This window comes from Phymastichus coffea, unplaced genomic scaffold, assembly GCF_024137745.1.
Source record: "Phymastichus coffea isolate CEN01 unplaced genomic scaffold, Cenicafe_Pcof_1.1 PCOF00043, whole genome shotgun sequence".
NCBI lineage: Eukaryota > Metazoa > Arthropoda > Insecta > Hymenoptera > Eulophidae > Phymastichus > Phymastichus coffea.
The window spans coordinates 658,031-674,867 of record NW_026706854.1 but is presented as its reverse complement, the minus strand read 5'-3'; the positions used below and the strand labels follow the sequence as shown (position 1 = coordinate 674,867).

Genomic DNA, 16,837 nt, shown 5'->3' with positions numbered 1-16,837 from the left:
AAATGAGGGAGAAGAGAACTAGGTCAGAAAGAAATACTGTTGCGAGGGAAGTATATCTTTGAAAGGAAAAAACTTTAAAAGTATCACGAAGCAGTGCTTGAATTTCTTTGAATCTTTACCGCTCTCGGGAAGTAAAAAAGGCGTTACCACGCGTCGCTCTCAATAACCATTGACGTAGCCAACAATACGACATCGATTCTTTTTAAAACTTTCAGCGTTTTCCCATGCTTGCACAAATGTTCAGCAATAACGACTTGCAAACGAGTTTCCATCCAACGGGCTATTTTGTGATGGGCGCGCGCAGCAAAAGCCCCTGGAGTCATTCAACGTGACGAAAAAAAGAAATCACTTGCAGTAAAACCATTTCGTCTGATCGTGAAAAAAGGGAATGTGAATTTCCGGTGCATCGGCATTGCGATCCACATCAAGCGAGTTATAGCTTGGAGAGTTTGGCATGTAAATTTGAAATTTTGAAATCAAAGAAAAAGAGGAGCAAACGTGAGGTGGAACCGAATGGAGAGAGAGCATGCATATTCATATTTGTACAGCGGTGAGACGTTGGCGCAAGTTCAATATCCACGAAGGTCGTTGTGCCAGGCGGCGCGGTATATAGTAGGCCTCATCAAGGTTCGTTTTCAGAGTATAGACGTACGTGTACCCATACATACGCGCATAGTCCGAAACTCGGTCGTATATTGCCGAGTTTATTTCAAGGATGCACATCACCTGCAATCGACACACGCGCGCTTGCATCACTTATATCTCAACCTATTTTCTCTGTCTTTTTAATAGAGCTCTAGGTTTTTATTTTCTTTATACTGATTCTAAATCGGCACACAGATGGAATATGTACCACGAATAATTGGATACTACCGTCGCAAAGTTAGCTTTCTGCAGTGCACGCTCTACTTGAATTGTTAGAGTTAACACATTATTTTTCTTTTTCATATTAGTTTAAAAAAATTTAGGTTATCTAGCATGAACATGGTTAAACATGTTAAACAAGGAAAGAAAATGTATATACGATACGATGAATTATCGTTAAATTCGTTCTACTGTTCAGTCATTTACAATGAGATTTCATTACATTACATTATTAATGATGAGCGACGAAAAGTCTCTTTAATATCTTTATTCAATTAGAATTGTTGATTCATTAGCGATAATAATTTTTTGTATTAATTGATGGTATAATTGCTAATTCATTTGTAAGTACTATAATGGATACGACATTACGATCATAACTATAATTCTGTCATAAATTTTGTCGAAGAATTATTAAAGTAAGTATGGTAAATAGCATTTTTCCTTAATAATATTAAGATATTTATTCCCTCACATAATCGAGATAACTAAGAAGAGACGGAATTCCATCAAGTAAACCGATCTGCAAATATTTCGATCGCTGAGATAACATTTCCTAGACTTCATGTTCAGCGCAATATGTTTTTAATCCCATAGTGACATTGCCGGCTCTTCATCTTACGAAGGGGAGAGAATTTCTTCAGAATGTCAGAAACATCGCAAATACTCATAAATAAGCAGTTTATTTGATGGAACCTCGTCGAAAATAATTTATTCATAAAATTAAATAAAAATCATCAGTTAGTAATGTTTGTTAACAGCTATTTACAATTTATAATCGTTTATAAACATCAGATTTTGAACACGTATAAAAGAGTTATTTTCTGTTATAAAACTAACATTATTAAATAATAACAGTTTTTTTCATTCACTAACGGTTCTTTGCATTTTTATTCACCGAAATAAATTATTTTGAGAAATAATTAATGCAAACAATTATATAAGTAACTGTAAATAACAATTATCAGCAATTATCTGTGGGAATAAAAAATTAGTAACTGTTTTTTACAGTTAATTATAATTATTAATGTGCCAGTACCAGACACGAAAAATATTTATTACAGTTATAAACAATTATGTACACTTTTGAAATTGATTTAAAAACTGTTCATAACTGTTATTAATAGAAAATTTTTTTATGATAAAAAAGTGCATTTCTGTGAAATTATCTATAACTGTTAATAACTGTATATACTGCAACAGTTTTACGCAAAAATTATTTCCAACAGGGAATGTCGCCCGTCACCTAATTATAGGTTTCTCAACAATATCCATGCTGTATGCGATTTAATTTTTTCACAAGATGAAGTTAACGTACAGCTATAGCTTAGAACTGCAATAATGTAATATATCAAGCTTGGCATTTTCGTTTCACATTTTTATGTAGTAAAATTTTTAGTCCGACCCCTATGCTGTGCGCGCCGCGCCCGAAAAAGAGGCAGATAGGTTATCGTGGTAATATTTTTCGTTCCATTCAGCGACTACGGAGACAAGAAAAAGCCATGTAGTTGGGTGTATTAAAAATGACAAATTGGAAACTGAATTGAAACCCGCGTCTTTCAAAAAATGTATATATATATATATCTATATCCTGGGGGAAACGAATTTTTGAACAAATGTAAGTTCACTTAAAAAAAAACGAATAGCAGAACTGGGTAAGAGAAAAAGGGATAACGTCGACATTCGGCAGATATATATTTAGGAGTAGGTGTACAGGCGGCGCGGTGCTGTAAGTTTGTGTCGCATGAGGGGCCACCGTTAGGAATAAATCGCCGGCAGTACAGGCCTACACGGCTGCCGCGCGCGCAGGCACACGCCGAGCAAAGAGAGAGAGAGAGAGAGAGAGAGAGAGAGAGAGAGAGAGAGAGAGAGAGAGAGAGAGAGAGAGAGAGAAAGAGAAAGAGGTAGGCTATTTTAAAATCGGCGGCAGCGGCGGGTATGCGGGTGCATTGGGGTGTATAGGCTGGCTCGCGGGGAAACACTGCCAAATCGATAAGGCTTTCTTACAGGCGAAACACGCGAGCGAGAGACGCTGCGGGTAAACGTCCGATTTATACGCCGGCAGGTGAGTCGGCACACTCTTTCTCTCTGTACACATACGCGCGCCTGCGCTGTGAAAGTTGCCTGCCGACGTTTGGCCCAGATTCGCTACATGGTGCGCGCACGCGCACGCTACGCACGCACCCGAATTAGCGACGCTCCCGCCACGGCTATCTCATTCTCTCCCTCTCTCTCTCTTTCTCTGTTGCTTTTTTTTCCCCCTCTTTTTTCTTCTTCTCTTTTTTATTCGCAAGCCTCCTATTCAAGCACTGGATCGTAGCTTTCCCGAGCGCTACAGCTTTTCCTGAAAATGAAGCTTTCATTCTTTATTTTTTCATCTCTTTTCAGTCGGCAAACTTCTCCTGCGGTTAAATTCAATGGGAATATTCGCTTTTAGTGCCACTGCAAAATTATTACACTCGAGATAGCGTGCAAGTATGCCAACGTACATCATTATATATTACCATTATTCTATCTTTGATTTTTTTATAGCGCGCTAGCAATTGACAAGCGTGACACTTAGAATGCACATTTTCAAGAATGATTAACTCATAGGTACACGCATAATGTATAGATGTGACACTGTCAAACTGTACAATTAATTTTAATACGAAAATGTAAAATTAGCCAAAACCGTAATTGTATTTCGCACTTTCAATCTCATTTATAATTGAGTTGTTAAAATGTAAATTGTATTGCGTATAATTCTATCATACAAGCGTAAAAGACGTTTGGTTACAATTGAATAAAGCTCTATATGATTGCATTACTATTTGATTGTATTGTCTTGTTTGACAGTGACGTTAAACGTGATATGCATGAGAAGTTGATTGAAATAAATGACAGTTTTTCTGTAAGACGTCTAATCCATTTTATTATCGAAACTAAATACTATGATAAATAATCATCTAACTTATATTCTAATTGCATTACCATTACTAACTCGATTAATTAATAATTTATAAAATTTTATCTTTGAAACTAAATAATTTGACACGGCAAACAAATATTTTAGCACCAACATTGCCGAAATGAAAATTACAATTAGTAAGTGAAAAACGAAGGCATCGTGAAAGATTGGAATAAAAATTCTCTAATTATTCGATGATTGTAAGGAACGCAGCCAGTGGAATTAATAAAAAAAAAACGCAAAGTTGGCATATGGATTCGATGAAAAGCTGGAGGGCAATATTTGAAGCATCGAGTTACCGATGATAAATGCCAAAAGGATAACATTTCACTCGGGCGAGTCAATCAAAAATCGATGAGCGAGGGCAGCGGCAGCAGCTGCGGCGGCAGCGAGTGCCGCCATAGCTCACGGCTCGGGACAGAGAGAAACCGCGGGATAGACGAAATTTATGAAATTTCGCGACGCTCGTCCTCCTTCCTGCACCCCACGCCCGTACCTCGTTCTATTGATAAATGGCAACAAAAATAAGGGGGGCTTCCCTCTCTCCCTCTCTCCTTCTGTTCCTCTCTCTTTCTCGCCGTGGCGCCTGATGGATGAGTTTTTGATGCTCCAGCTGCAACCTGCTAAATATTACGCTTTCGTCCCAAACCGTATACCTATATATAGATTCACTTCGAGTAACCCGCGCTACTGCGATTCGTCAAGCTTTGCTATTCAGATCTTTCAATTCATGATATCGTAATTTCTTCGATAAATTAGCAAGTTTGACTGTGGTTATGGTCGGCTGTCATGGATATTCTTATTTTAACTTTCATGATTGACAGGCTACTGATTATAAATTAATATTTGTGCAGGATCGCTGTCTTACGCTTGGCTTTTGATGGCAACGAAAAATGGATGAGCTCTTGTTTTTATCAGCAACAATCAATAAGTTGGTGTCTTGAAATCGGTATTTTTAAAAATCCATATTTCTATTGCAGTGGGATTCGTATTTTACATCGTGTGAAATAAAAAAATTTCAAAGCCGGAGAGAAAAAAGGAAAGATTCGCACAGCTATTGTCGAAAATTTGCCGAAGGCATTGGCACTTTAATGCGCGTTCAGGCGTGCTCACAGGTGAGGAGGTGCTTACTTTGAGTAGCGAAAGGTAAATCAAAGGCAAACTTTTTTTTAGCAAATGAAGGAAAGTTTGAGTAGGTTGGAGCTTTTCGGCGAAACACCGAAATTCCGAGTGCCAAACGTCGGAATATTAAAAAAGTTTAAATGGGCCGGCGCTCATTTCGGGCTAATTAAAAACTCCAGAGTCGCTTTAATAGATGACCTAATTAAATGAACTCTCGCGTATCGTCTGCCATCCGTCCTCGTCGCCCCCTGCCCCTGTTCTTCCTGCAAATGTTTATGCGTTAATTTCATTGCGGTATCAGCGACAATGGAAAGCTCTCGAAAGCGCCGCCGAGTTCTTCAGCTAAACCACTGTAATAATGAACTCAGGCGAAACGAGTATGCTGGTTAAACTCGGAAACGCAAGCGCGAATACACGCGCCCACAGAGGCAAAAGCAGAAAGCGAGTGGCTCGTCTTGGCGCACATTTTCCAGGGCGCGGGCCAAAGCCATAGTGGCGAAAAAGGATGAAAGCTTCGCCCTCAAAGGTAGACAAATAAAAAGCGTTTATTTGTTACTTTGGTTTGTTCCGCGGTCTTTGAGACGGCCGCGCCGCGAACATTTTCATTAGCGGCACGCGGCAGAGTGAAAGCCAAGCGCGCCGAGCTCGCGACGATACACGCTCGCGCCTGTGATGTACGTCACTGTCGTGCTCTCGAGGGCTCTGCTGACAGTGCTGATCGTGTCGTAGCGCGGGCCTCACGCTCGTTAATTGGTAACGAGTCGCACAAGTTGCCTGCTGCGTCGCGCTGCCCCACGGCTGTTTAATATCAGAGCGTGCGCGGGTTTGATTATGCCGCGCGACGCTGACCAGTCGTTCTATCTACATTTTAATTATTAGCCAGCGTCTCCCGACTCGCTACTCAGTTTCGCTACCCCATCTGCTTTTTTATTCATCTTTTTGCGGAATTTCTGATACATCGGGGAGTTGTTCAATTCCGCGCTGTCGTGATTCGGTTCTATATAAAAAAAAAAAAAAAGTAAAAGAAAAAGCAATCCCATCGGGTATACGTAAGAATTCGTCCCCCCAGGCTGTAGATATACGAGAGCTGTGTGTGCGTACGCGCTATCTGGAAAGTACTCGAAAAATCACCTCGGTTCGGAAAGACATTCATCTTTTCAAGTGCCACGCGAAAACTCGAGCGAGAAAAATGACGTCGATGTCTAGACTGACTACTGTTAGCGCGTATAACGATCTAACGCAGCTTTGTGTTTTCGCGCTCTCGAGGCTGCGATTTTGCGACGTTGAACTACTTTTCCATGCCGTATTATCGATCTTTTGCCACCAAGGCTACTATTTTCCAGGTGAAGCGATTCTTCTTACAGATTATCATAATCTACGTCCACTCTCTTAGCATTATATTTATCGTAAAGTGTCGTAAAGTGTATTATCAATGTTTTTCATAGCAACGTATCAGCGTTAAATTATTTTAAAGTAAACTTTCTTAAGCGAACCACTTTCATACAACAGTTTGCAAAAATTATCGATTCTTACAGCAGCATGCAGTTACTAAAAATAAGCTTGTCAAAAGTAATTCAAATTATAGTTTAGTCCCGAGCTGTTGAACAAAAAAAACCGCGTACTCGTAAAAGTCGTAGCCAGCAAGATCGGCATCGTAAACACGAAAAGGGCAAAAATAATGATTTTTGTTTTCTGCAGTCTGAAGAAACTGACTAATGCCGCGCTGCTAGAAGCAAAAGTTTTGTTAGTATAACAGACAGAGCGACAATAAAAAGAAAACACCGAGGAAAAAGTCGTGAAACAATGAGATTGCAAATGTGACGGCGGGCCGCATTTTTCTTTCTGTAAATGCATAAAAAAATAAATAAATCAATCGATGAAAAGAAATCATTCAAAATCTCTTTCTGTTGAGCGTTCATGCTCGAGCCGAAAATTCCGAATTTCCGAAAAGAGCCACACATTAATATTACTATTTACGGTAATATCCGATGTATAAAAAATTGTTCAGGTCTAGGCCTCTTGGAAATAGGATTTTGCGTGCAGATGGAAGACCCTCGCTTAAACAACCTAAACAAGCTAGAGATCGGTAAGATTTATCTACATTCTGTTTTCACGACGATTTTGCCCACTACGTATCATCTCAAAATTTACCATGTACAAGAATCAATCCAATCAGATACACAGTTGCGCCAGAAATCCACAAAAACCAATCGGAAAACGAGTTTTCTAACTTTTGTAAGCGAGTTCTTCGAGTAAGTACAATTGTTTAGGATAGCTACAAATTTTGAACCAGAAATAAAGAAAGAAACTGAAGTAACTTTCTATCTTTTCTTTAGCTTGCGATCCACCTCAAACTTCATTTCTTACGTGTGTAAATACGTACTACTGCCGTGTGGATCTATACACTTATCCTTGTGAGCTTTGTAGCTAACTTTAAATTATGGATTAGAATTGAATAGCAATGTAAATGAAAGTGGCACTAGTTTATTTGGTTTTTTGTTTTAACAACAATCCCAATCAGTTTAAGCGAAAAATCACTGCTTAAACGAGTAAAGAACTCCGAGATTGCGTTAGCCTCCTCAGACAAAGCTGAAGCTGTGACATAGCCACGATATCACATAAGCATTAAATGAGTAAAATGAGAAGGGGAACTACACAGGAGCCAGGTTGTCAGTATTTTTGGCAATTTGAAAATACTAATAACCTTGCTTATAGCTTCAGCAGACACGAAAGCTATTGAATAATCGTTGAACAATTAATGCGAGAAAGAGCTCTCTCTCTCTCTCATGGTTGGTGCGCAAGTCCGCAGCACTGGCTGAATATTCAAGCGATAGCCAGGGCAGCAGCTGGTGTGCTTGGCTGCGAGCGAGGGCTCGCATGAAAATTTCAACGCTGTATGTCTGCAAGCCTCTCTCTCACTCACTCTCTCTCTCTCTTTCTCTCTCTCTCTCTCTCTCTTTCGTTCGCTCGGGCTCACGTACGGGAGAACTTTTGGGGTGTACGTGGCCCCAACGCTAATTCCCAACGTCGATCTCTCTCTCTCTCTCACTCTCTCTTCGAGCAAGAGTACAGTGGCCATCCTCCTTGAAAGTTACGCGAAAAGTGGCTATTTGAAAATTTATGTACCGGGCGCGCTGATCGAACCTAATTACATGCTAGCAAAAGGTCCTTCACCTCTCGAGGACATGGCCGTTCGCGCGCGCTTTAAGCACTCCAGCATATAAACGGCCATCGTTTCGCCATTTTAGAGAGGCCCAATTTATGACTTTTTGGCACTATGGACTTCATATTTCCCCTTAGTCCGTTGGTTTTCCGGTTTTTCCATACGATACTCTTCTTCGATTTATACGATTTGTCCTCTCAACATAATGGTTTTAGAGCTCATTTCATGCACTGTCCGATTATCTTGAAATATTACAAAATTATCTTGGACACATATCTTCATCGATGCTTATCATGTATACAGCCCTATTCTATTTTATTCAATAATTAATGAATTCTCACAATCGGCTGAAGAAGAATAAACTATTTTTTCGAGATTCTCAATTAGAAGCAGAAATAATTAACTGAAGTCATGTATAATATTCAAGATCATTAATATCGTATAATCAAATTGAGATAACTATTTCTCGATCAAAACGTAATCAAATTTTCTCCGGAGCACTCTATCTATAAATGAAAAGGTGATAGCTTGCATACGGAAGAAAGAGGAGCGTTAAAAAGATAAAAAATCAATTCTCTTTTAAGTAAGTTAGTCGATTCAATTTTCTGGTCGTAATTCAATAGATCACGTAATATTGTAGCATAGAAGAATGACGATTGATCGAACAAACGATTAGTCGAATCTCCCTTTTTATCGTTGGATTTATAGAATAGTTGAAAAGACAGTATATCCCAGTTGCTTGGGGCATTGAGCAGTATCTAAGAAAAGACATGACGTAATTTTTTTTTTTGACCAGCTTTAAAAAGGACATCGCTGTGTATAGAGTTAGCGAAAGAGAGAGCGAAAGAGTCTGAGCAAGAGAGAGAGAGAGAGAGAACTATGAGGAGAAAGCAATAATGAAATCGGTTTTCGCTTAGTGACGTCTTGAAGAGCTTTATTAAATCCCCTGTCCACTTCTCAAGTTTCTCCGATCTCTCTCACACGTTTTATCCATCTCTCTCTCTCTCTTCATTTTTTCCTCTGTTTTAATTCGTATCCGTCTTAAAAAAAAAAAAAAAATAGGCTACCGGATCGATGGAATTAATTTTTCCAACGCTCCGAGCTGACAGAGCCAGTCTGGCGTGTTACGTCCCTAGAGGGCTACTCACAAAAATTTGTCCGTGCGCGCGCGCATGTGCATATAGAAATTTACGCACACGGACACACTCGTGGACACAGACACAGAGACGGATATAACTCGGAAGTTAATCGAGCACGGCGTGCCTCCGCGGGGAGTCAAATTAGCACTGCCGCCGCCGCCGCCGCCGCCGCCACTGCTACGTCGCCTCAGCCACTCCGTGTGATTTAATGGAAAGCCAGCCAATTCTCCCCGTCCACGGCGATTATTATCGGCGAGCCCGAATACTGGGCGTCAATCCACTTTCAACCAACAACGTACCGCCACGAATAATTTTAGAACTGTTATGATTGACAATATCAAGCCGACTCTACGAGATCGTACTGTCAGAGATTCCTCAACTCAATTACGTAGACGCGGTTAATTTTACTTCCCTCTCATCTGGTGTTACTAAACTAAAATTCAAGAATCTTCATGACGGTTTGTATCGTTTGGCAAATGGTAGATGCAGTTTGCTGTTATTTCAAACTTAAATTCGTCGAGGATACTCGGGAAGTTTTCGTGCATATGAAGGATGCAGGATTGCGTATTCGGGTGAATATTCACTTATAGCGCATCGGCTCTCATTTGGATATTTTCAGGGGGACTCGAGTGTACCTTTGATATTTTCAAGAGGACTCGAGCACATAAAAAAATGAACATTACGCGAATGAGGCATTTTCCTTTTGAATACCCAATGCATAGTTGGTGCGCGAGAAAGTGTAATTGTCGGGAGTGTAAGATGTATTTTGAATGGGTTGCAGGTATCGCAATAGGAATAACAGGGGAGAGAATTTTTAGAATTAGTGAAAACTAATTTGAATTTTCGTATATAAGTTTAAGCGACGCGAAGGTGTAGTTGGGCCCAAATGGTCGCGCCATCTTGGCAATGGAGGGGGAAGAGCGCGATCTAAGGGTTACCACCAAGAGTATCTACGAAAGGATATATTTCTATACCAACAAAAATAACATTAATATATCCAGCCGGTTATTTGCAGCGAAAAGCACCTGTTCGCTAATGACGAGATGATGCAAGAGACTGCAATACATTCAACTATGCGCGAAACGTCTTGATACTTTCGAAAAAGTAAAGTAGCTGAACGTGACGCAGGGAAGTTTTGCGAAACGCAGTTTGATCAGTTGATCGCAATACGCCAGGGTGGCACGCGGGTAGACACGCTCGCACGCGTCTCAGGAAGTTCGCGAAGCGCACAATAGGTATATTCACTGGCCTAGGATGCACAAAAATCAGCTGTCACTGCAAATCGCGCGAACGCGAGGGAAGGGGGGCGCGTCAAGGGCTGGGCAGGAGAGACTCACGACCTCGTTTTCGCGCAAGAGAGCGAGATGCAATATTTACAAGCGGCTCCATTCGTCTCGAACGCGGCCCAAAGCGCATCACCGCACACACGTCTCGGGCGTGCGGAATAAAACAGGCGGCAGGTCGACGAATAATTCAGAGAGCACTCGGTTTATTTCGCTCACTCGCCGCAACCAATCTGAGACGGCCGTAATGCGGTCAAGCGTGCGCGCTCGTGGCTACGCTGTACCACAGACCAAATGACAACAGCAGTTTCGGAGCGATTTTGCACTTGCTTGTCGAGCGACACTGATATCGATGCTCGCGCGCGCACTATAACGAGTACTACGAGCGGGACGCCGGCGCGTACGTTACACTCGCGCAGTGTTGCTGTCCACGAGCGTGCCGCGGCTCGACTGAGGCTTCCGCATCGACAACGGCCGACTCCAGACTGACTCGCTCTACTCGCGCCGCCACCGCCGGCTCCCTTCCCCACTACCGTCGACTTACTCTACTTCATACGACCACGCGGACACCCCGATGTCCGCGATGAATTCATCGGTCACCCTACTCGCTGACATCACGACAAACAATATTTTTCAATTTTTTTTAATAAACAATAATAATTTCAGCGGAAATAGTTTCAGATAAAACTTGTTCATTACTCTAAATACATTAATTTAGTTATAAATTAAGAAAAAAAGCACAACATTTTAACGTTATGTCGTGTTTTATTTGATTTACACGTCAAATAATGGTTTAAGACGAACCTTCACTTTTTCGAAGATTATTTATTAATGATCAATTTTTATCTAAAAATTTTTTTTTTAACCACAGAGCTAAATATAGAAAAAATATTAAGATTCAATTACAGTTTCATATCATTTAATTGTAAAACTAATGTATATCATTGTTAAATTTGTAAACCTTTTTTTTCTTCGCAGAGTTTCAGAATCGGACTGTTGCAGTGTTTGACTTTTGAAATCGATAGCAAATAAATTGATAAGGATTGGAAAAGAAAAAGATTTCACGTTATACCTTCAATTTGATTCAAGTACCCAAAATAGAACAAGTGATTGGCTTCGTCGCATACGTTAACCGCTGTTGAATGATTTATTTTACTTTCCGCTTTAAAATCTCTTTTTTAATATCACTTTACTACATATTTGAAAAAGAAAAATACATAATATATGTAAGATTTTTCCATCGGAGATCAGATTTCTCGGTTTTACGCCGTTCTCCCGTCGGACGAACACTGGCGTTTCACACGTGTAGAAAAATAATTGTTCATACTTAGCTTGGCCACTCGAAGAGATAGAACTTGGGTCTTTCCCCTCGCGGGCATGAGCTGAAAAAAGAAAAGAAAAGAAAAACCCAAGAGCTAACGCACGCGAGCGATGCTTGATAACATTTTTTACGATTCTGTTGGCGTGGACGTCTTTTTTTTCGTCTTCCCGGCGCGCTCGTTCGTGCATCTGATTGTGCTCGCGGCCAAATTTGGAAAGGCTAACGCGCGGTCGTTTCTTTTGTTTTTATCAACCGAAAGGTGCTCTGAACGATAATGGCATTTATTTATGACTCTGGATGCGTATCGATTGCTTTTATTTCAGCGTGACGGTGGTATGCCCGTAGCTGATGAAGAATTAATAAGCAATTGAATTGGTTGGATCGATAGATATAGTCCGGACGATTTGTCAGTGCATACGCTTGTAAATATAAAGCGGTAAAATAATATGGGGAAAAAGCGCGCTGTCAAGACGTCATTTGCTTCTGGCTATTTTTCATTAATATATTTACGGAAATTGTTCCGTTGTACGTACGGGCGAATTCATAGAGCTAACGAGATAAAATTTTCGATTTGCGATGAAAATAGTTGTAGCCGAAACTTTGGACATGGGTTTCCGCTCTGAAATGGAATTCAATATTACTCTATTGATTTGACAGTTGTTATATGCAGGAATAGAGTATATTTCGTTCATCCATCAATTGTGTTTTCCATCAAGACCATCGAGTTTTCGATCATCGATTCCAAACGATTTTTCGAGGCGTACCTTGTGTAAATATTGAAAGAAAGTAGTCGGAGTATGAATACCGTTCCCAATTCAATTATTTTGAATACGCAATGGATTATTAAACAGATATGAAACTAATCATGATTTATTTTCGAATGATATGAGGAAAATACGTTTTTAATAGAATCTCAAATTACTGTAGTATTCATCAATATTAATCAGTGTCAACGCGTCAATTCTTTCGGGAATTGCACTGCATTCATTTTCTAAAAAATGCTAGAATAAGTCAAAACAATACAACGTTGTCATTTTTATACTGAAAAAATATTCGCTCAATTCAGCGAGAGTATGGCAATATTCGCTGATATAGGATAAAAAATACGAACGAGAATGCAATTAATATAGCGAGAATAATATGCTCACGGCCCTGTGACTATAGATCATTTAAATGGGAAATAGAGAAAGAGAGAGGGAAGTTTTCATGAGTGCTTTCACTTGCTCCGAATGTCGTGGATTTTAGCCTTTGAAATTCGAAATTAAAAGTTTCGCACTGGTAATAAGCCGCCATTATTCCGGCTCGTCGCCGAAACAATAATTCTCTTGACTTACAAATCACCCAAAATCTCTCTCGCACTTTGTCAAGTACACTTTCCAAAAGTAAACTTTTGTAATAAGCCTCGCTGGTCGTCTTATTTTTCTCCCTTGTCCCTAAAAGTTCATCAGCAATCTTCGCCAAGTAATTAATTATCTCGCCGCATGATCGTCGACTACGCGCACGCGCTAAGAGGAATTCTGAAGGCTTCGACTCTTTCGCTTTTCCCTTTTGCCTGGCGTGGTTTGGTTGTACGTGCCAAGCAGCTCAATTTGCATGAGCCGAGCTCGCTTGCTCACGGCGTCAGAGACCAAGAGATATGCCTTTCCTGTTACGGCGACTGCGACGACGACGACGACGACGACGACGACGATCAAGGGGAAAAGGAAGTCACCGCGTCGTCGTGACTTCTGCTCTAATTGCGCGAGCTCCGCCTACCGGAGCGCGGCTCGGCGCGCGCCCGCGTCTACTGCTCCGCGCGCATGAACCAGACAGAACGGGATCGAGTGAGCTTCTCCTATGGCTTTGCCGCGCTGTTTCTTCTTTTTTCTTTTTTCTTTTAGCCAAGATAAAGACCTTCTCTACGTATATATGCCGCCGGGGCGAAAATAGACGCGAAAATCGATTGGAACGCTCGCTGTGTCAGAGCGAGTGCTAAGGTGTATCTATAGTGCGCACAGACGACGGGACTCCCGAGACATGATCGATGTGTCTTACAGTGGCGCGCCAAACGCCAGTTGATTGATTTCACGCCGGAGCTGACGAGTTGCGCCGGATCGCGCGGCTCGCGGTCTTTTCCAAAATAAGCCCATTTTGGCCGGCGGGACACTATTCATTCGCGAATCGTCGGCGCTGCCTCAAGAGACAATGAAGCCCGCGGAGCAGCGGCAGCCAACGATTCCAGCCTCGAGCCCGCGTCTACCGAAACAAGCGACTTTCTCATTCGTCAGGATCAACCGTGCGGCCGTACGCGAACCAGAGCCTGCGTGGCGTTTTAATAGCAGGCAGCGAAGTGCTGCGGACTTGGCGCGGAGCTGCGCGGCCAATTTACACAGAGCCGCGCGTCGTGCGGTATTTACGAGAACCTGCCGCGCGACCTTTTTTTCGCTTTCTCCGAGTCCCGGGCGCTCCCGGCCGGCAAACAGCGCGCCAGCGACGGCGAGAATCTGCTGCTCTCGGCTACTCGCGGACCCTCATAAATTAGCTGCGGCCGCTGGGCCCTGCCAGCAACGTGATGCATTGCGCCAGCGCCCCTTGACAGATATACCGGCATTAGGCGTCGTCGTACACCGGCGCACCGCTAGCCCAGCCTAGCCCAGAGGATCAGACTCGCGCACAGAGGCGGCGCGGACAAAGGCGTAGCCCCGATGGCTTTGCCATTTCGATAGCTATCCGAAACTGCTTGCGGCTTTGTTGCAGCTTGCGAGTGCCTGGAGAGATCCTGCTATGATTATACGCTTGATACGCCTTGGCGCCGGAGCTTTGTTGCTGTGCTTTTACTGGGCGCGCGCCGCCGACTCTGCTTCGAGCTGAATGCTTTGACGAGGCAGCTCGCGGAACGCATGGGGAATGGCGAGCGATACCGCTAATCACGCATTCGCTTTCCGGCCAAAGCACTTGGCTTAAGGCGCGGCTGCGTTGCTCTGTAGCCTCCATTTGTCAACTTGACTCGACTAGCGTGGAGCGGATCCATTTCAGCGCGCCGAAGATCAAGTCCTCCAAGTTTATTTCATCGATCGATCGGCCGCACGCGGCGACATTGTTTTCCGCGATGCCGGAAATATCTCAAGGCGTTTCTGCGAGGTAGCCTCGTGACGCATTCGCAGTTTTCGATCGCTGAATCAAGATTAATGAGAAAACAGCGATGGCTAACGAAGCGTGAGTGTCCTGGTCAATTGGCCGCCGTTGCGCCGAGAGAACGCCGGCCACTTGTCTCACTCTGGCGCTCAGCGGTGTCGCTTGACTTCCGCGCGGACTTGGCTTTGCGTTATTTTTACCCGACTACGACATTGGTTTTCGAAACGCGTACCCGTAAGCCCGGTCAACTGTTCGTTTATCGGCAGCGCACTCCCGTAACCGTAAGGCGGCAAGAGGAAATTCGATTTTTCGCTCCAAAATGAAGCCATAAAGTGGCCCTCCTTTGAATTATTGATGAATGAGCCATCGGAAAATCAATTTTAAGAGCACGCATTAATCACGAACAATGGCCCGCTTAAAATTGCTAGTCGATTATTCAGTGCTACAAGTTATCGCGGCTACAAATATAATTAATGTCTTTTTTTCAGCTTAATGAGAAATTCGGCGTTACGTGCCTTTCGAATCCACTTCGTCATGGGTATAAATGGATTTATTCCATAATAACGATAATAACGGCACGAGCCTGGACTGAGCTTCTAGGTGAAAATATTCATTTTACACTGAAAATACGAACAGCATTCTCGCATTTGAGTGAATAGTACCGTTGGCGATTTATCTACATTTTACGAATTTTCAGCAGACCACTGAATAAAGCAATTTTCTCTTTTTTCTCGCTCTCTGTCGCTCACTCGCGCAAACCCCGTGAAACGCGAGCCAACTATCGAAAATGCGAAAGAAGTTTTTTGTCTTGAAGAAATTAACGAGAAGAAGGGAGAGAGAGGCAGAAAAGTTCATACTCGGGAAAAGGCCAATCGAATGGAAAGACAAAGAGGTTTTATTCGTCAACTTTCCGCTCAGAGTTCTCGCAAAGAGCAAAAATCATCCTGGCCGGTGGTGTTCCTCGGTTGGGCTGTCGAGTCGATTTTCTCGCGCGTGAAGCCCAGCCACGAGGAAACAGAGAAGGAAGAAATTATCTATCGATGGCGCCGCCGAGGCACAAAGGGCCTCGTTTTCTTTTCTCTGGCTGCCGGCGCCGTGACGTTTCTCCGCCGATAATATCCTCGAGTGGCCTCTGTCACTCGTTTTTTCCCTCCTCTTTACCGTCTTCTATCCTTCGCGCCCATCGCTCGGATGCTCGCGCGTCCAGAGAAAAAGAGAGAGAGTAAGCTATAGTTTCTTGAACGCAGCCAAGGAGAGCGTTTTATCGGTGTTTTACAGGTAAGTGACAAGCGCTCGCTCATTGAATTTATCACGTGACGAGAAGTACGTTTGTTGTGTACTGTTCACGTGTCGCTGCCTTGCCCTAACATCTTTCTTCTTTTTGTTGTATTTTTTTTTAACTTAATGCTTCCATTTATTTTGCACTCAGTTGATTGACTTCTACTAGGAAGCATAACTTCTATCCATTGACTTTGTTAGATAAAATATTTTGAAATAACACGTCGACCGAGTTATTATCGATCATTGATTAATGAGCGCGAATCGGCGAAAAAGTAAAATCATGCAGTCCAGCCGGTCTTTATTATTTTCAATGATAAGTAAAATTTTTACCTGTCTGTGTTGAGTTGCAGCAGTGAATTAGAACGATAATGTTATAATCGTTATTCGTGACATTTTTGAAAATTTTTGGAGTAACGGTGACTTTAATATTATTGCTCTAATTAATTTTATTCGTTGAAATTTTTATTTTAACGAGGTCCACTTCGGTTTTCAACGAATAACACTCTCGATATTTCACGTAATGAAAAGCTCTTTTACCAATGAAATTAGTGAATATCTACTGCGTTTCGTATATTGCGATTCGATAAAAATATTCTCCTC

At 42.1% G+C, this 16,837-nt stretch overlaps 1 protein-coding gene across 2 annotated transcripts in view; it reads right to left on the bottom strand.

The window, feature by feature from the left end:
• The window catches only part of LOC131664321 (protein artichoke-like), a 47,729-nt gene extending 36,753 nt beyond the window's left edge, over positions 1-10,976 (bottom strand). Inside the window, exon 1 of one of the 2 annotated variants that reach the window (XM_058935309.1) lies at positions 10,579-10,976. The gene's annotated coding sequence lies outside the window, so the exon portion shown is untranslated. The remainder of the gene's footprint in view (positions 1-10,578) is intronic. The other variant, XM_058935308.1, reaches the window with a different exon arrangement.
• Positions 10,977-16,837: the final 5,861 nt, after the last annotated feature.